General features: G+C 35.5%; 1 protein-coding gene and 1 long non-coding RNA gene across 5 annotated transcripts in view; both read right to left on the bottom strand.

Moving 5' to 3' along the window:
* Window positions 1-14,166, bottom strand: part of LOC131545208 (leucine-rich repeat transmembrane neuronal protein 4) — a 122,642-nt gene that overhangs the window by 63,013 nt on the left and 45,463 nt on the right. The window contains exon 3 of one of the 4 annotated variants that reach the window (XM_058783803.1): window positions 9,018-9,356. The exons of 2 other annotated variants lie outside the window; for them this stretch is intronic. The gene's annotated coding sequence lies outside the window, so the exon portion shown is untranslated. Of the gene's footprint in view, window positions 1-9,017; window positions 9,357-12,286; window positions 12,318-14,166 lie in introns of those variants that run through there. One more of the 4 variants, XR_009272356.1, reaches the window with a different exon arrangement.
* LOC131545209 (uncharacterized) overlaps window positions 2,139-14,166 on the bottom strand; it is a 40,759-nt gene continuing 28,731 nt past the window's right edge. The window contains exons 2-3 of the long non-coding RNA XR_009272357.1: window positions 3,108-3,199; window positions 2,139-3,019 (exon numbers count right to left, since the gene is read on the bottom strand). This is a non-coding gene — a long non-coding RNA (uncharacterized LOC131545209). The remainder of the gene's footprint in view (window positions 3,020-3,107; window positions 3,200-14,166) is intronic.

The following is a 14,166-nucleotide window of genomic DNA, read 5'->3' as shown; positions in this document are numbered from 1 at the left end:
TCTGACCATGGTTTGCTGGAGTCCCAAAGCCTGCTCTTGCTCTTTAAACATGCTTCACTTTGTCAGACAGGTTCTATTTAAGTGATTTCTTGATTCAACAGGTCTGGCAGTAATCAGGCCTGGGTTTGGCTAGTGAAATTTAACTCAGCTTTCTAAAATAATGTGGTTAATCACAGTTCTTTCATGATTTAATAGGAGGGGGCAAGCACTTTTTCACACAGGGCCATGCGGGTTTGGATTTTGTTTTCCCTTCATAATAAAAAACTTCATTTAAAAACTGCATGTTGTGTTTACTTGTGTTATCTTTGATTAATATTTAAATTTGTTTGATGATCTGAAACATTACAGTGTGAAAAACATGCAAACAATTTAAAAATCAGGAAGGGGGCCAACACTTTTTCACACCACTGTATAAATATGCATATGCTGAATGCTGCATTTGTATCACTTATGCATATATATATATATATATGCATAAAATGCTTGTAGAATCATGTAGAAACACATTCCTAGATGCATTTGAGAATATATGTGAGAAAAATCAAACTAGTTAGCAGACAAATCAATCACAAAAAGCATGTTATGCCATAAAAAACGTACCCAATGCTATCTGATTAACAGCATTTCAATAATTCTCACCCAAACACAGAAGAGGATGAGCTACAAAGCGATCAATGTCTAGAACAAACCACAAACACACAGCGCAGAAGAAACAACAACAACAGCACTTAACCTGGGGGACTTGTTAATAAATGACAGTCGATGGCGAGATAGAAAAAAAGGCTGAAAAATTCATCAAAACCAGCCGCGCCACGAGAATCCCACAGGCGCTGGTTCTACACCATGTTAAAGCCGTTTCTATCAGAGGTGAGGGATGGGACGTCTTCAGCGAGGATCAGCTTTGCCAGAAGCTCTCTCAGGACCATCTACTTCGCTCCATCACCAGACGTACGCAACTCTCCCTTGGAGCCAAAATTGATTACGAGGCCTTAGCTACAGACAGCTTATTGTGCATTGTTCTCCATCACTCTCAACACGATTGTTCTGGGTAGCGTCGCTGGATTAGACGCTTGTGTCACTGTGTTTTTCTTCTTGGTCGCTGGTTTTTTGAGGGATGTTTTCACTTGGAAACTTCATGTGTTTTTTACTGTTTGGATAATGGAAACCACTTCCAAAATACTCTACTTTTGAAAAGTTTGTGGTCAATGAGATTTTGAAAAAAGACTTCTGCTCACCAAGGCTGCATTTATTTGATCAAAAATACAGTAAAAATGTGAAATGCATGTTTACTATTTAAATTAAGTGCATATATATTTGCATATATATATTTGAATATATGTTAAAATGTAATTAATTCCAGTGATAACAATGCTGAAAAGCTAAAAAAGATTATCAAAAAATCAAGCATGAGATAAAAAAAAAAAAAAGCCAGTAAAGCTGTGTGTGTGTGTGTTGTGGCACTTGCTTTTTGGTTGCTTTTTTACCAGAGTGAAAGACTTTGTAAAATTTATTAGAGGAGAGTATTTAAATGATTCATGCAAGGTGATTCATTGTTTGTGGAAGTTTATGGTATTTGTGCCATTATTTACTGCCCCCCAAAAAAGCATGTCTTAACTCATTTTGCACCTGTGTTGTTAGTAAACTGCTCTTGAAAGATTTAAGAGATTTAAGTTTCACGTTAATTTGTGCTGTTTAGTAAATCTGGCCCTAAGTGTTAATCCAAATAGGTGAAACTTGCAATAAAGTCCTGTACACAATGAAAGTTAAAAAACACAATCAAAAAAGCGTGAGATAAAACATCTTCAATAAAGCTTTGATTTGTTATTTCGCACTTGCTTTTTTTTCACCTTCACATTGTTCAGACTTTTTTTATTTATTTTTTTCTTCCTGTTTGGACACACCAAGTGTTTTGTGGACTTTTTCAGGTGCAGTGAATTTTGGGTGATTTTTATATACATTCAATATATGCATAAATGTAAAATATAGATTATTTATATTATACCATTATTTACAAATATATTCCCATATGCATTTGAGAGTAAATGTGAGAAAAATCCAACTATTTAGCAGACAAATCAATTGTATTTATTTATTACAAAAGACATTTACAATTTTTTTTTTGCCAATTTGCTGCTCAAGAAACATTACTTATCATTATTATTAATGCTGAAAACAGTTGTGGTGCTTCGTATTTTTGTGGAAACCATGATACTTTTTCTTTTTCTTTTTTCTTTTTAAAGAACAGCATTTATTTGTAATAGAAATATTTTGTAACATTATATATGTATATACTATATAGTATATAGGGTTCACCCAAAAATGAACACTCTGTCATCATTTACTCACCCTTAAGTTGTTCCAAACCTATATGAGTTTCTTTTTTTCTGTTGACCACAAAAGAAGATATTTTGAAGAATGTTGGTAACCAAACAGTTGACGGTAGCCACTGACTTCCATTGTATTTTTTCTTTTCTTTCCATACTATGGAAATCAATGGCTACTCTCATACAGGTTTGGAACAACTTGATAGTGAGTAAATAATTACATTTTTTTTATTTGTGGGTGAACTATCCCTTTAAATTGATCAAACGTGACAGTAAAGACATATATAATGGTACAAAATATTTCTATTTTCATTTCTGGATGAACTATCACTTTAATGTTTTATTACTGAATAAAAGTATAAAAAAAACAACAACAAAAAAAAACATTTGATACAGTTAACAATGTGATCAGAATGCAAGTGACCAAGTGTAAATTGCCTCTTTTTTGTCTTAGTAAATGGATTTCCATGTAAATGTTGTATTTGTTGGCCCACGTCCACCTACCAGCGTTTAGAGCTCTGGGGAGCAGATTGATAGCCAGGTGTGGGCTTTATTTATCATTGTGCAGAGGTCCTACAGTGCGTTTGATTAATGTGTCCTCCATACTATCAATCTCAGGGATTGATCCCTCAAATAGAAGCACCACGGGCTCTGGTTTCCAATCACTTGTGATTTTCATGACGCTGTTTATAAATCTGTGAAGATAGAAATAACAGTATTGCAGAGCATGAAAAAAGTGATGAGTTTTTCCTCTGACAGTGTAATTTTTAAAGGCACGAGTACCTGCGGAACGGGAAATCAGCTTTAACATCTCGTTATAGACGAAGAGGAATGGTTCGAGAAGACGGCTCCTGTCATAATTAGCGCTGGCAGCTCTTAAGCAGATACAGAAGACAAATGTCACACTAGACATCATTCCATATTATTTGATGGAAAAAAACCTGTCATACTTGCAAATCCAACTGTTCTAATTTTAAACGAGCTCTTACAGAACGAGCCATTAAGATGTTTCTAAATTCAATAATAGTGCAAAGCCAGGCAAAACACGCTGCCAGTGTGTTGCTATGCTATGATCTGGATGATTGATAGAAGTGTCTGCATTTAACTAAGTATTGTGAGGAGGAACCAGTGTCACTTGGTGGCCTATACAAAATAACTTCTTCACTTTGGGCTGTAAATAATCACATAGTAACGAAAAATGTCAAAAAAGTAAAAAAAAAAAGTTCATAAATAAAAATAAAGTATAAATAAATAAAAAGTAAATAAATTAATAATACATAATAAATAAATATTTTATATTTAAAAATTAAATACAAAATTATATAGACAAAAAACTATAAAAAATTATATCAATACATAAACACACACAGGGGCGGACTGGCCATCTGGACATTCTGGAGAAGTCCAAACAACGGCCGTTGGCCTGGCTGGTTCATCATCAAAGAGAAAGTGTCAAATTAAGTGACATTGACAGCCGACAAAAAGGGGCGCTATTGCAAACTATTTTTGTTTGTTAGAAACCAAAACTAACACGAAGTGGGCTCATGATGGTAAGCAAAAAACGTGAAGATAAAGGCGGTTGGAAGAAGCTAAAAGAAAAAAAAAAAGCGAACAGTTAGGTTACCTTTGCCCTCCTCTCTCATGTAGCATGTAGCCTATGAGCACTATAGTAAAAATCCTAGGACACCCCTAGTCCAAACGTTCACTGCTATTTATCACTCCACATTGTCTGGCGATTCTAGGTTTATGTTTATCATTGTCATATTATACATTATGCTTTTTTTTAATGTAGATTTCAAGAATTTTAGTTCATACGATAGCCTAATACATTTATTTCAATCCCCTGCTGAAAAAAATAAAAAATAAATAAATAAATAGAAACCATCTTATAAACTGTAATGGTGCCTGTTGGTCTCTGCTGGTAATTGGTCGCCTTCTGTTGGTGGCTTTAAAAAAAAAAAAAAAAAAAACACTAAATCTTAATATGTCCCAAAACACACTACAGGAAAACTACATGGTTTTAATGGTTAAAAGTTGATGGTTTGTAATGTTTGTAATGGTATTTATAGTGGAAATCATTAGAATTTCTGTGATGGTTTCTATTGTTTTTGCCAGCAGGGTCACCATGGGTTTTGTGATGTTATTTGCCATAAATGCGACAGTATTGCTGTAATATTGTGAGATAGTAGTGGCTTTTTGTAGTTGTAGTGGGCCTATTTGGGAGAAAATCCAGGGCCTTTTTTACACCCAGTCCATCCCTGAACACACTACACATTCATTCATGCATTGATTCATTTTCATATTTCAAAAGAGCAAGAAAAATCATCTTTTCTTATGACATGTCACAGATGTCTAAATACTACTACTACTACACTGTAAAAAAAAAAAATACAAAAAAAAATACAAAAATAAGTTGACCTAACTCAAAAAAATAAGGCAACCTATCACAATCAACTTTTTAAGTTAACTCAACTAGCAACCGACAACTTAAAAACTTTTGAAAAGTTGGGAGAACATTTGAATATGTTGTGAACAAATACTTGAGTATCTAAGTAAGGTAAACAAAACAACTTTTGCTTGCAACATGTTTAGAGTATTTTTGTTCAGTTCACACAAAAAAAAAATTAAACTGACTTCTCATACTAAAAATTCTTTGTTCAGGCTACTTTTTTACATTGGTTAGTAGAATTTTTCAAAAGTTGGATTTTTTTACAGTGTACTGCTACTAATGAATGAGACATAAACATCTAAAATAAAACAAATTACAGTAATGCAATTTTTAGTCATGTTTAACCTTCAGGAAGATAATGTCACAATGTTAAAATAAAATAAAATGAAATGAATGAATGTCAATCAAGAAAAATCCTGTTTTCTAATGACGTAAGGTCACAGATGTATTTAAATAACGTGAATTTCCAAAAAATTAAATAAAATAAAATAATAATAATAAGTACACATTACTGTTATACACTTTTTAACTTTCAAGAAAAAACTGCTGCAATAAATAATACATTAATTAATAAATAAAAAAATGTCCCAGTTATTCTGAATCAACCACATATACCAATCAATAGTTTGGAATAATTATTAATTAAGATAAAAAAAAAAAGTAACAATCATATTTTTTTTTTAAACACGTCTTATGCTCACCAAGGCTACATTTGTTTAGTTACAAATCCAAAGTAATATAGTGAAGAAAAAAAAAAAAAAACACTAAAATTGTGAAATATTATTTTAATTTAAAGTAACTGTTCTCTATCTGAATGGATGTTAAATGTAATATTTTCTTGTGATGCAAAGCTGAATTATTAGCATTGTTACTCCAGTCTTCTGTGTCACATGTCTAGCAAGAAGCATTAATAAACCATGCGAAGCTGTGCATTACAGAGACTTTACTATGCTAACACAATTTCATCTACACAACAACCACAGAAGGAAAACTAGTGAAAACATGATGCAAATAAAGTGATTATTCCCCTTCTACATAACTAGGCTGTTTATGAGGTCTTTGACCTGCAGGTAATGCTCCAGCATTCACTTAGGTAAAACATTGATTCATTGATGCGGCTATGACTTAAGGGGCGCAGAAGCGGCTGTCTGTTGACAGTCAATCAATGATATGCCTCAGCTCTCATAAAGAATCACGGTGCCAGGATATGCACGCCAGCACTTCCTCAGGAAACTCATTATAAAACGAGAAACGTGAAAAGAAAGAAAGCTCTGTGGTGATCTATGCCGAACCGAGAATACATTTTGTTGTCTGGTGTGAAAACAAATGATGGGGTCCTAAATGGAAGTTTGCTTTAAGATTGCCGACACGATTCAGGACTTTTTAACGCTTCAGTCCAGTCATAAAGCTATCATCAGGAAGCACTTCATTTACTTCATCCTTTTAACAATATTACTGATTAACATTTACTTCACTCTCTAAGTCCACTTATTATTTCAGTCAAGGCTTTGTGCACCACAAATTGTCATCATTTAGTTTATCGTGACCATTTTCAACCTTCTCAACCTTAGAATTAAACAGACTTTAAGCGACTATATTGTTTAAATATTATCTGTATCTTATTAAATATAAAAATATGCATATGATGCACCATGCATATGCATTCATGTATGCTAATTTAAAATTAAATAGAAAATAATACTAATGAATGGGAATAAATATATAAATAAAACAGAAACACATTACTATAATTGGTGTTAAATGTGTGTGTGTGTGTGTATATTATTCTCGCTGTAATATTGTTGCTGCCACTGGCGCCATGTCCTGAAGACGCTGTGTTTCGTTGTGAAAGCGAAACTACTTTGTTTGGGCTTCCAAACGAGGACACAACTAGAAATCAGTGGTTAAGTTGTTTTTACAACACTGTTCCAGAACAGTTCAGCCCAAATATTAGAGTGTGTGCAGCGGAGGACTATTTCCTGAACCTGGGAGTAGCCTGCCAGCTGTGCTCAAAGACTGTTTCTATAAACCAGATGAGTCCTTTACACAATCTGACTTTGTTGCAGTTGGAATTGAACTGTTGGTTCGTCTGGTCAGAGGAGAACTGGCCCCCCGACTGAGAAGGTTTTTTCTCCATTCTGTCACCGATGGAGTTTTGGTTCCTTGCCGCTGTCGCCTCTGGCTTGCTTAATCGGGGACACCTAATTTCCAGCGATATTGTCGACTTGATTGCACAGATACTATTTAAACTGAACTGAGCTGGACGATGACATCATTGAATTCAATAATGAAATGCCTTTTAATTGAAAATTGAGTGTTTAATCTTGTCATTTTACATTATTGACACACTATTTTCCTGTTTTTATATTGGAAAGTTGCTTTGACACAATCTGTATTGTTAAAAGCGCTATACAAATAAAGGTGACATTTGACTTGACTTAAAGTGGGGCAATTCCAACTTTAGAAGGACAGTCTGGCGCTTCTGACTCACAGCCTGTAAGTATGTTTTTATATTTAAAGAATTTGCCACTGACTATTCAAACGCGAGTTTTGAGCAGTGTAGAGTAGCGCTGCTTGTGTCGTTTCTCTGATCACAAATGCAGACATGGTAATGTTTACGTGGCGCGATGCAACGCGACGCGTAAAACGACAGTATAAGTCATTATAATCAGTATGTCCCCACTGGATGCAACAAATGCCTCATTTATAATGGGTTTTATTGTTTATGTGTCGTCGCGCCGCAGCACGGCATCACAATATGGTAAGGGGCGTAACATTTCCGTCTCACAATTGAGGTATTCATCCAGTCACAACACACTGATAGCTGGCCAATCAGAGCACGGCTCGCTTCTCAGAACGATGAGCTTTGTAAAAATCTGCGTGTTTCAGAAAGGCGGGGCATAGAGAAGCAACAATAATGTACAGTATGTGGAAAATAATGTGTTTTTTGAACCTTAAACTGCATAAACACATTGCATTATACCAAATACACAAAATAATGTACTTTTTAGCAACGTAATATGACCCCTTTAAAAGATAAATCAATTGTCCTGGAATTAAATAAATAAATTGCATAGTGCACATTCACATTTCAAAAGAACAAGAAAAATCCTCTTTTCTTATGACCAAGGCCACAGATGTCTTTAGTCTCTGTGCTGCTGTTGGAGATTTGAAGGTTATTTTGCATCTTTTGTTTTGTTCAGCTGAAGTGCTGAGTTTTTAACTGTGGAGGTAATGGGGCATTTGTTTGGGAAATGCAAAGACGGTGAAATGGAAAAGCCATTGAAAAGGCACAAAAATAAATAAGAGCAAAAGTGGACAATGAATGACAAGCATTGCGCTTCCTCAGGCTAGTATGCCTTTATTTACAATCCAGTGAGCATTTCCTTAGTTGTGAGATTTTTGAGATTATTATTTGGATCAAATATAATTACTAGGGAAAACAAACTATGCAACATTAGATTCACATTAACAAAATACAATTCAACTCTTCCTATTGAAACTTGTTTTTGCCATGACATAAAAAAAGAGAAGAAAGATAATAAACTCACAATTACATGTCATAAATTTAAAATTGTGAAATATAAACTTGCAATTGTGAGTTATAATGCCAGAATTGCGAGATATAAACTTAAAATAGCAAATTATGTCAAAAACGCAAGGTATAAATCGCAATTGCATATCAATTTCAAATAAACTTGCAATTGTGAGTTATAATGTCAGCATTACATGAAATATACTTACAATTGCATGTCAAAGTCAGAATTACATGATATTAAATCACAATTGACTTTTGTCTCGCAATTGCAAGTTTGTATGTTGCAATTCAGACTTTGCTCGCAATTGTGAGAAAAATTTTATATCATGCAATTCTGACCTTGTAACTTGCAATTGTGAGATGTAAACTCTCAATTACGAGAAAAACAGAACTATGAGATAAAAAGGCGTAATTACCTTTTTTATTTTTTACTCAATCGCGAAAATCTGCTTCCTGATCACATTTGTGTATGAAATATTTGCATTATTTTTGTGAATACATTCTATATGCGATTCTGTGCCCGTCTTGTCAAATCCTAGACTCTGTTAATTTTGTGAATTTTGAGACCAGAAGTCCATGAGAAGGATATTAATAACATTTGTGCCACAAACCCAGCAGTTTATTTGCGCAGTGCTGAATTACAGATATGGCTCCCTAAAGTTTGGTCTTGACTGCTGAAATGTCTTGTTTTGTCTATCAGCGGAGGCTTCAGTGAGCTTCTCTCTGTCTATCTCCCTCCTCCAGCGTCTTTAGACCCCGTCAGACATTAGTATTCCAGTGCGCGCTCCTCACAGCAGTAGCCGGTGCCAGCCACTTAATTTGTCATTTATTGCTCTACGACAACTGAAGTAATTGAACCTTTTGCCCACGGAACGTCACTGGCAACCTGGTGGCCATTTCTCCCAGCCAGCCTCACGGTGGCCACATTTCAGAGACCTTGGGTGGAAAATGGAGGGCAGGGATCTCATTTATAGAAAAGCCGAGATGGTTAGTAGGTATCCTCACCTCTCACCCTCCTCTGGACTGACCTGGACACCTCAGATGCCTAGCGGCGCGGATAGGAACAGACAGGGATAGAGGAAGGTTATGACACTTCAACTAGCTTAAAGACAGGGTGATATGTTCCTAATGAAACTCTGAAGCACTGAAAACTGCTCTGGATATGAGTGAATCTCATGAAAACCTGGCCAGATTGTATTTTAAGGCAAAATCAAAATAAATAAATTGGAAATTTGAAGAAAACAAAGCCTATTTTCATGACAATTAAACAATAATGTTAGTAATAAAAAATATATATATTTATGCTTGTAATATTTTTGTAACATTTACACAAAAATATAAAAAATTGTTTATGCTGATTTAAAATTAAATAATAATAGATAGATAGATAGATAGATAGATAGATAGATAGATAGATAGATAGATAGATAGATAGATAGATATAATGCCTTTATACACTGTAAATAAAAAAAGAAAGTTGAGCCAACTTAAAATTTTAAGGCAACCAACTTCAGCAGATTTTGAGTTTGCTCAACTTGTTTTTGTGGGAGATTCTCAAATTTTTGTTGTATAAACTTAAAACGACAAGTTGAGAAAACTCAAACATCTGCTGAAGCTGGTTGCCTTAAAATTTTAAGTTGGTTCAACTAATTGAGCACATTGCATTGAGAGACAGTATTCCACTCAAAGTGCTCTGATTGTATACTGGACATTGCGGGAAATGTATCAGGTTTTACAAAGATTATCCGCGATTTGCATACTTTAACTGAAAGAAAATTGCAAATCTATTTTGCATGATATTTGCAAAAAAGATTTCTGTGCACAATTCTACAAAATAGTACAGGTAGTATGCTATTCCAAACCTAGCCTGGGGTTATACAGAGCGCACTTCATTCGTTTAGGTGCTGCCGTTCTGGCTTCAGCACTACTGGTAAAACCATCTTTCAAAGCCGTGAAGGTAATTTACGTAAGCTGATGTAATGGACTGAAAACCTATATGTACGTAGGTGACTGTGACTTCAGAAGATGATCCCATTAAAGGGTTCAAAAGCTCCGTGGAGCTCATATGTTCTCTTGTTAACGGAAACTCACAAAGCCTCAGCAGGCAGATGCCAGGCGTCAGAACTCGATACGATGCGAGAACATAGATCAAACCCAAAGAATGGTCTTCTCTTTGAAATATCTAAAAAAAATACCATGATTTATAAATAAAACAATTCACCTGGAGCTTTCTCATCGAGATCACGTTCACATTTCTGTAGTGTGTTTAGTTCGACTTATACGATCATGAAAAATGCATGCACATCTACATACTGTATGATGAATGCGCTCCATACGCTGGAGAACAATCAATGGAATATCAATGCAAACACTCTCACTGCTGAGTTTCATCTAAAACTTTGACTCCAGAAATCAATCCCTGCTAATTATTTCATTGCATTTATGATGCATTTACTGCATTAACTTGAAATCAATCAATTTGCATTAAAATGAATCAAGTCCTTGGTAAAAACCAAATACATTTGCACTTACAATTAAAGATATTACATGTTGCATTTGATCCTTTTGTCACATAAACGCTCGTCGGTTCATTTTTATTTTCATGTCACATCACGGTGTCACAAACATGTTAGGACTGGGACTGAGAACCAGTGAGCGCATGATGCATACTTGAAAGGTGTAGTAAATACTTAATATAAGATGTCAGTGATTTCTAGCACTCCTCAATCGGATTTTATGCAAAGCAGACATGAGCGTCATCCAAAACTATGTTCAAATAAATTTTAGGAGACATGCCATAACTTGCAAATAACTCCCTGTGGCAAACAATAAGAAATAGTATGCTACGTCAAGAATATTAATAACAAACCTATATATCCTCTCATGCAGGTAGAGAGGCAGTCTGTCACCACTGGGATGGCGAGCAAATCGTATTCTTTTGCTTTTTACCTGGAAAGATGGCAGCCGTCCTCATGTCTAATTCAGGAGGTGCATCTATGGCACGTCTCTCTCTCTTTCTCTCTTTTTCATCAACATGCGCCATGCACCCTCCACGCTGCACACTGCTTTTTGCCCACACAGCACTTATTTGATTTGATTCGTTCCCAAGAAATTGATGGATGCAGCATCATTGTAAAAATAACTCATAGAAAGAGCCTATCACCTCTCCACCCCTGAAAATGTCAGAGGGCCCGCTGCGCCGGCTCTTTATCACGGAGGATGAAGGTTTTTGGATGGATCTCATCTCTGGTGTTTACAGGGCAACTATGAGCGAAAGATCAACGCGTGGTTTTCGTTATTGTCCATTGTTCGTCACACTGTAATTGTGTTTAAAGGTATCATTAAAATGTGAGGAAGAATGTCAGGTTCAGGTTTAGAATGATAGAAAGATATATTGATTGATAGACTGATGGACAGATCAATACATGGAATGATAGAATGAATGAATGTTAAATAGAATGATAGACAGATGGATGGATGGATGGATGGATGGACGGACGGACGGACAGACAGATAGATAGATATATAGATAGATAGAATGAACAACAGATCGACAGATTGACAGAATGACATATGGATAGATGGATAGAATAGATAGATAGAATGCTAGACAGAACAATAGTGTGATAGAATGATAGAAAGAACAATAGAGCGATAGAATGATAGAAAGAACAATAGATCGATAGAATGATAGAAAGAACAATAGATTACTGGGGCCTTTTTCTCAGGAGAAAGATCTGAGAAGTAGGAAAATTAAGCAGAATTCTCCATCTTCCCTTGACTCAATCTTATTGCGGGCTAGGAAATATAATTGACATATTAAAGAGATCTCATTTGTGATTTTCCTTTTCTGTCGGTTGGGTTTCAGCATGACAGACATCAGATTGCGGCTGCATATCTGCCATCCTGCCTTTCTAAAGATGGCTGCCTGTAGATCAAGTCTTGGCTGACAGCACAGCATGAGCACAGAGGTCCATTTTATGTGCTGCTGCTCAGGATGTGACTGCTGCGAGGACGGAGAAACAGAAACAGGATGGAGATTATATTTCTCCACAGAGTTGTACAGCTTTTATAAATTATTTAAACATTATCACTAGTTTGGGGATCAATGACATGACACTTATTTGTTTTATCAGACTCTATGAACGTATTCAAAAAATGTAACTCATATAAACGCAATGATTTGAATACCTCTTCAAAGATGAACATGCTTTCAATTTCTGAGTTAAAATTAATTTGGATATTTTTGTGGGACTTAATTTAAAGAAGAAAAAAGTCAAACTATTCTGAGATTGATACATAGAATGATCAATAGATAGAATGATAGAATGTTAAGTAGAACGATAGACAGAAGATAGAGAGAACGATAGAGAGACAGACAGACAGACAGATGATAGATAGATAGATAGATAGATAGATAGATAGATAGATAGATAGATAGATAGATAGATAGATAGATAGATAGATAGATAGATAGATAGACTGATGGATCAATACATGGAATGATAGAATGATAAATAGAACAACAGACAGAAAATAGGTAGATCGATATATAGATAGATAGATAGATAGATAGATAGATAGACAGACAGACAGACAGACAGATGATAGATTTAAATACATCCTGCTTTCAATTTCTGAGTTAAAATTAATTTTGATATTTTTGTGGTACAAAAAGTCAAAATTGTTAGGACTGCATAACTATGCATAATCTTTGCATAATCTTTCAATATTAAAAGTAGTGAAGTTTTTTGTAATGATATATGGATACTTTTAAATCAGAGTTCGAATACCTTTAGAAGTCTGTGTGAAGCCAACATGAATACTAATATTACTTTTCCAAGAAGCTGGTGCGTGTTTTTTAAACAAGATCATTTGTCACGCTTTACATTTCACTGTGTGAGCTGTAGTTGTCAGTATAGATTTATTACGCTATAGAGAAAGCATCTACTACAAAGCAGGCTCGTCTCCAGGGTTAAAAACAGCGGCTTTGCGTATTTATCGAGCTCATGTAAATCCTCCGCTACCTCTGACAGATATAAAGCTGCTGTGACCAAGAAATGTCGGAAAGCTTTGCCGATTCCGCGTGGAAAACAAAGGCCGTCGATCGCTTCCTTCTGGTCTAAACTGACTTTGAAACAGAACGAACAGGTAGACGATGCCTTGAGGGGAGAAAATAAAGAAATACACAATAAGCATATTTGTTGCGGCTGAGGCGCTGAATGCCGGTAAACCGATCTATCTTGGGACGGGGCCGACTTTGCATTTCAGAGAGACTGTCCATTTGCACTTCTGAGCTCAAGCATGTTTACGGCATTTCTCTCCTCCGGTCCCCAAACTAATTGCTATTGCTTATGCTCTTGGAAGAAAAATACGAGGAATCAGGAAATGTCAGTCCAGTTCTAAAGCTCAGCTCGCTAAAATACCACGGAAGCACATAAAGCCCCTTCCACTCGGGGAGATTCACTCCGGGATTGCTTAAGCGTCCAAGGTTATGCTGCGTAAGAGCACATAAACAAAGACTCGAACGCGTCTCAGCGCTCTGTGATAAACAACAGGCAAAGCTGCACTCAGTATGCAGAATGTTTGACTGAAAACACACAGCATTATTGGCAGCTGTCAAGCGAAAAGTGTGAAGTTGAGAACAACTACAGTCTAATAACATCCAAGCCTCTGAGCTTCATGCAGCAGCCACACAAACTGGATTTGGACATTTTCTGAATAAGCAAGAGAAGATTGCCTGTGCAAAACGTGCACTGCTTTGTGGCTTTTGATAGAATGTAGGCCCTAAATATAGCTTTGAAAAAAATAAATAAAAATGAATAAATGCAAATGTTCATTTCAGCTCGACCTCA

The sequence above is a fragment of the Onychostoma macrolepis genome, chromosome 08, assembly GCF_012432095.1.
Source record: "Onychostoma macrolepis isolate SWU-2019 chromosome 08, ASM1243209v1, whole genome shotgun sequence".
Taxonomy (NCBI): Eukaryota; Metazoa; Chordata; class Actinopteri; order Cypriniformes; family Cyprinidae; genus Onychostoma; species Onychostoma macrolepis.
This window is presented reverse-complemented; position numbering and strand designations above follow the sequence as displayed.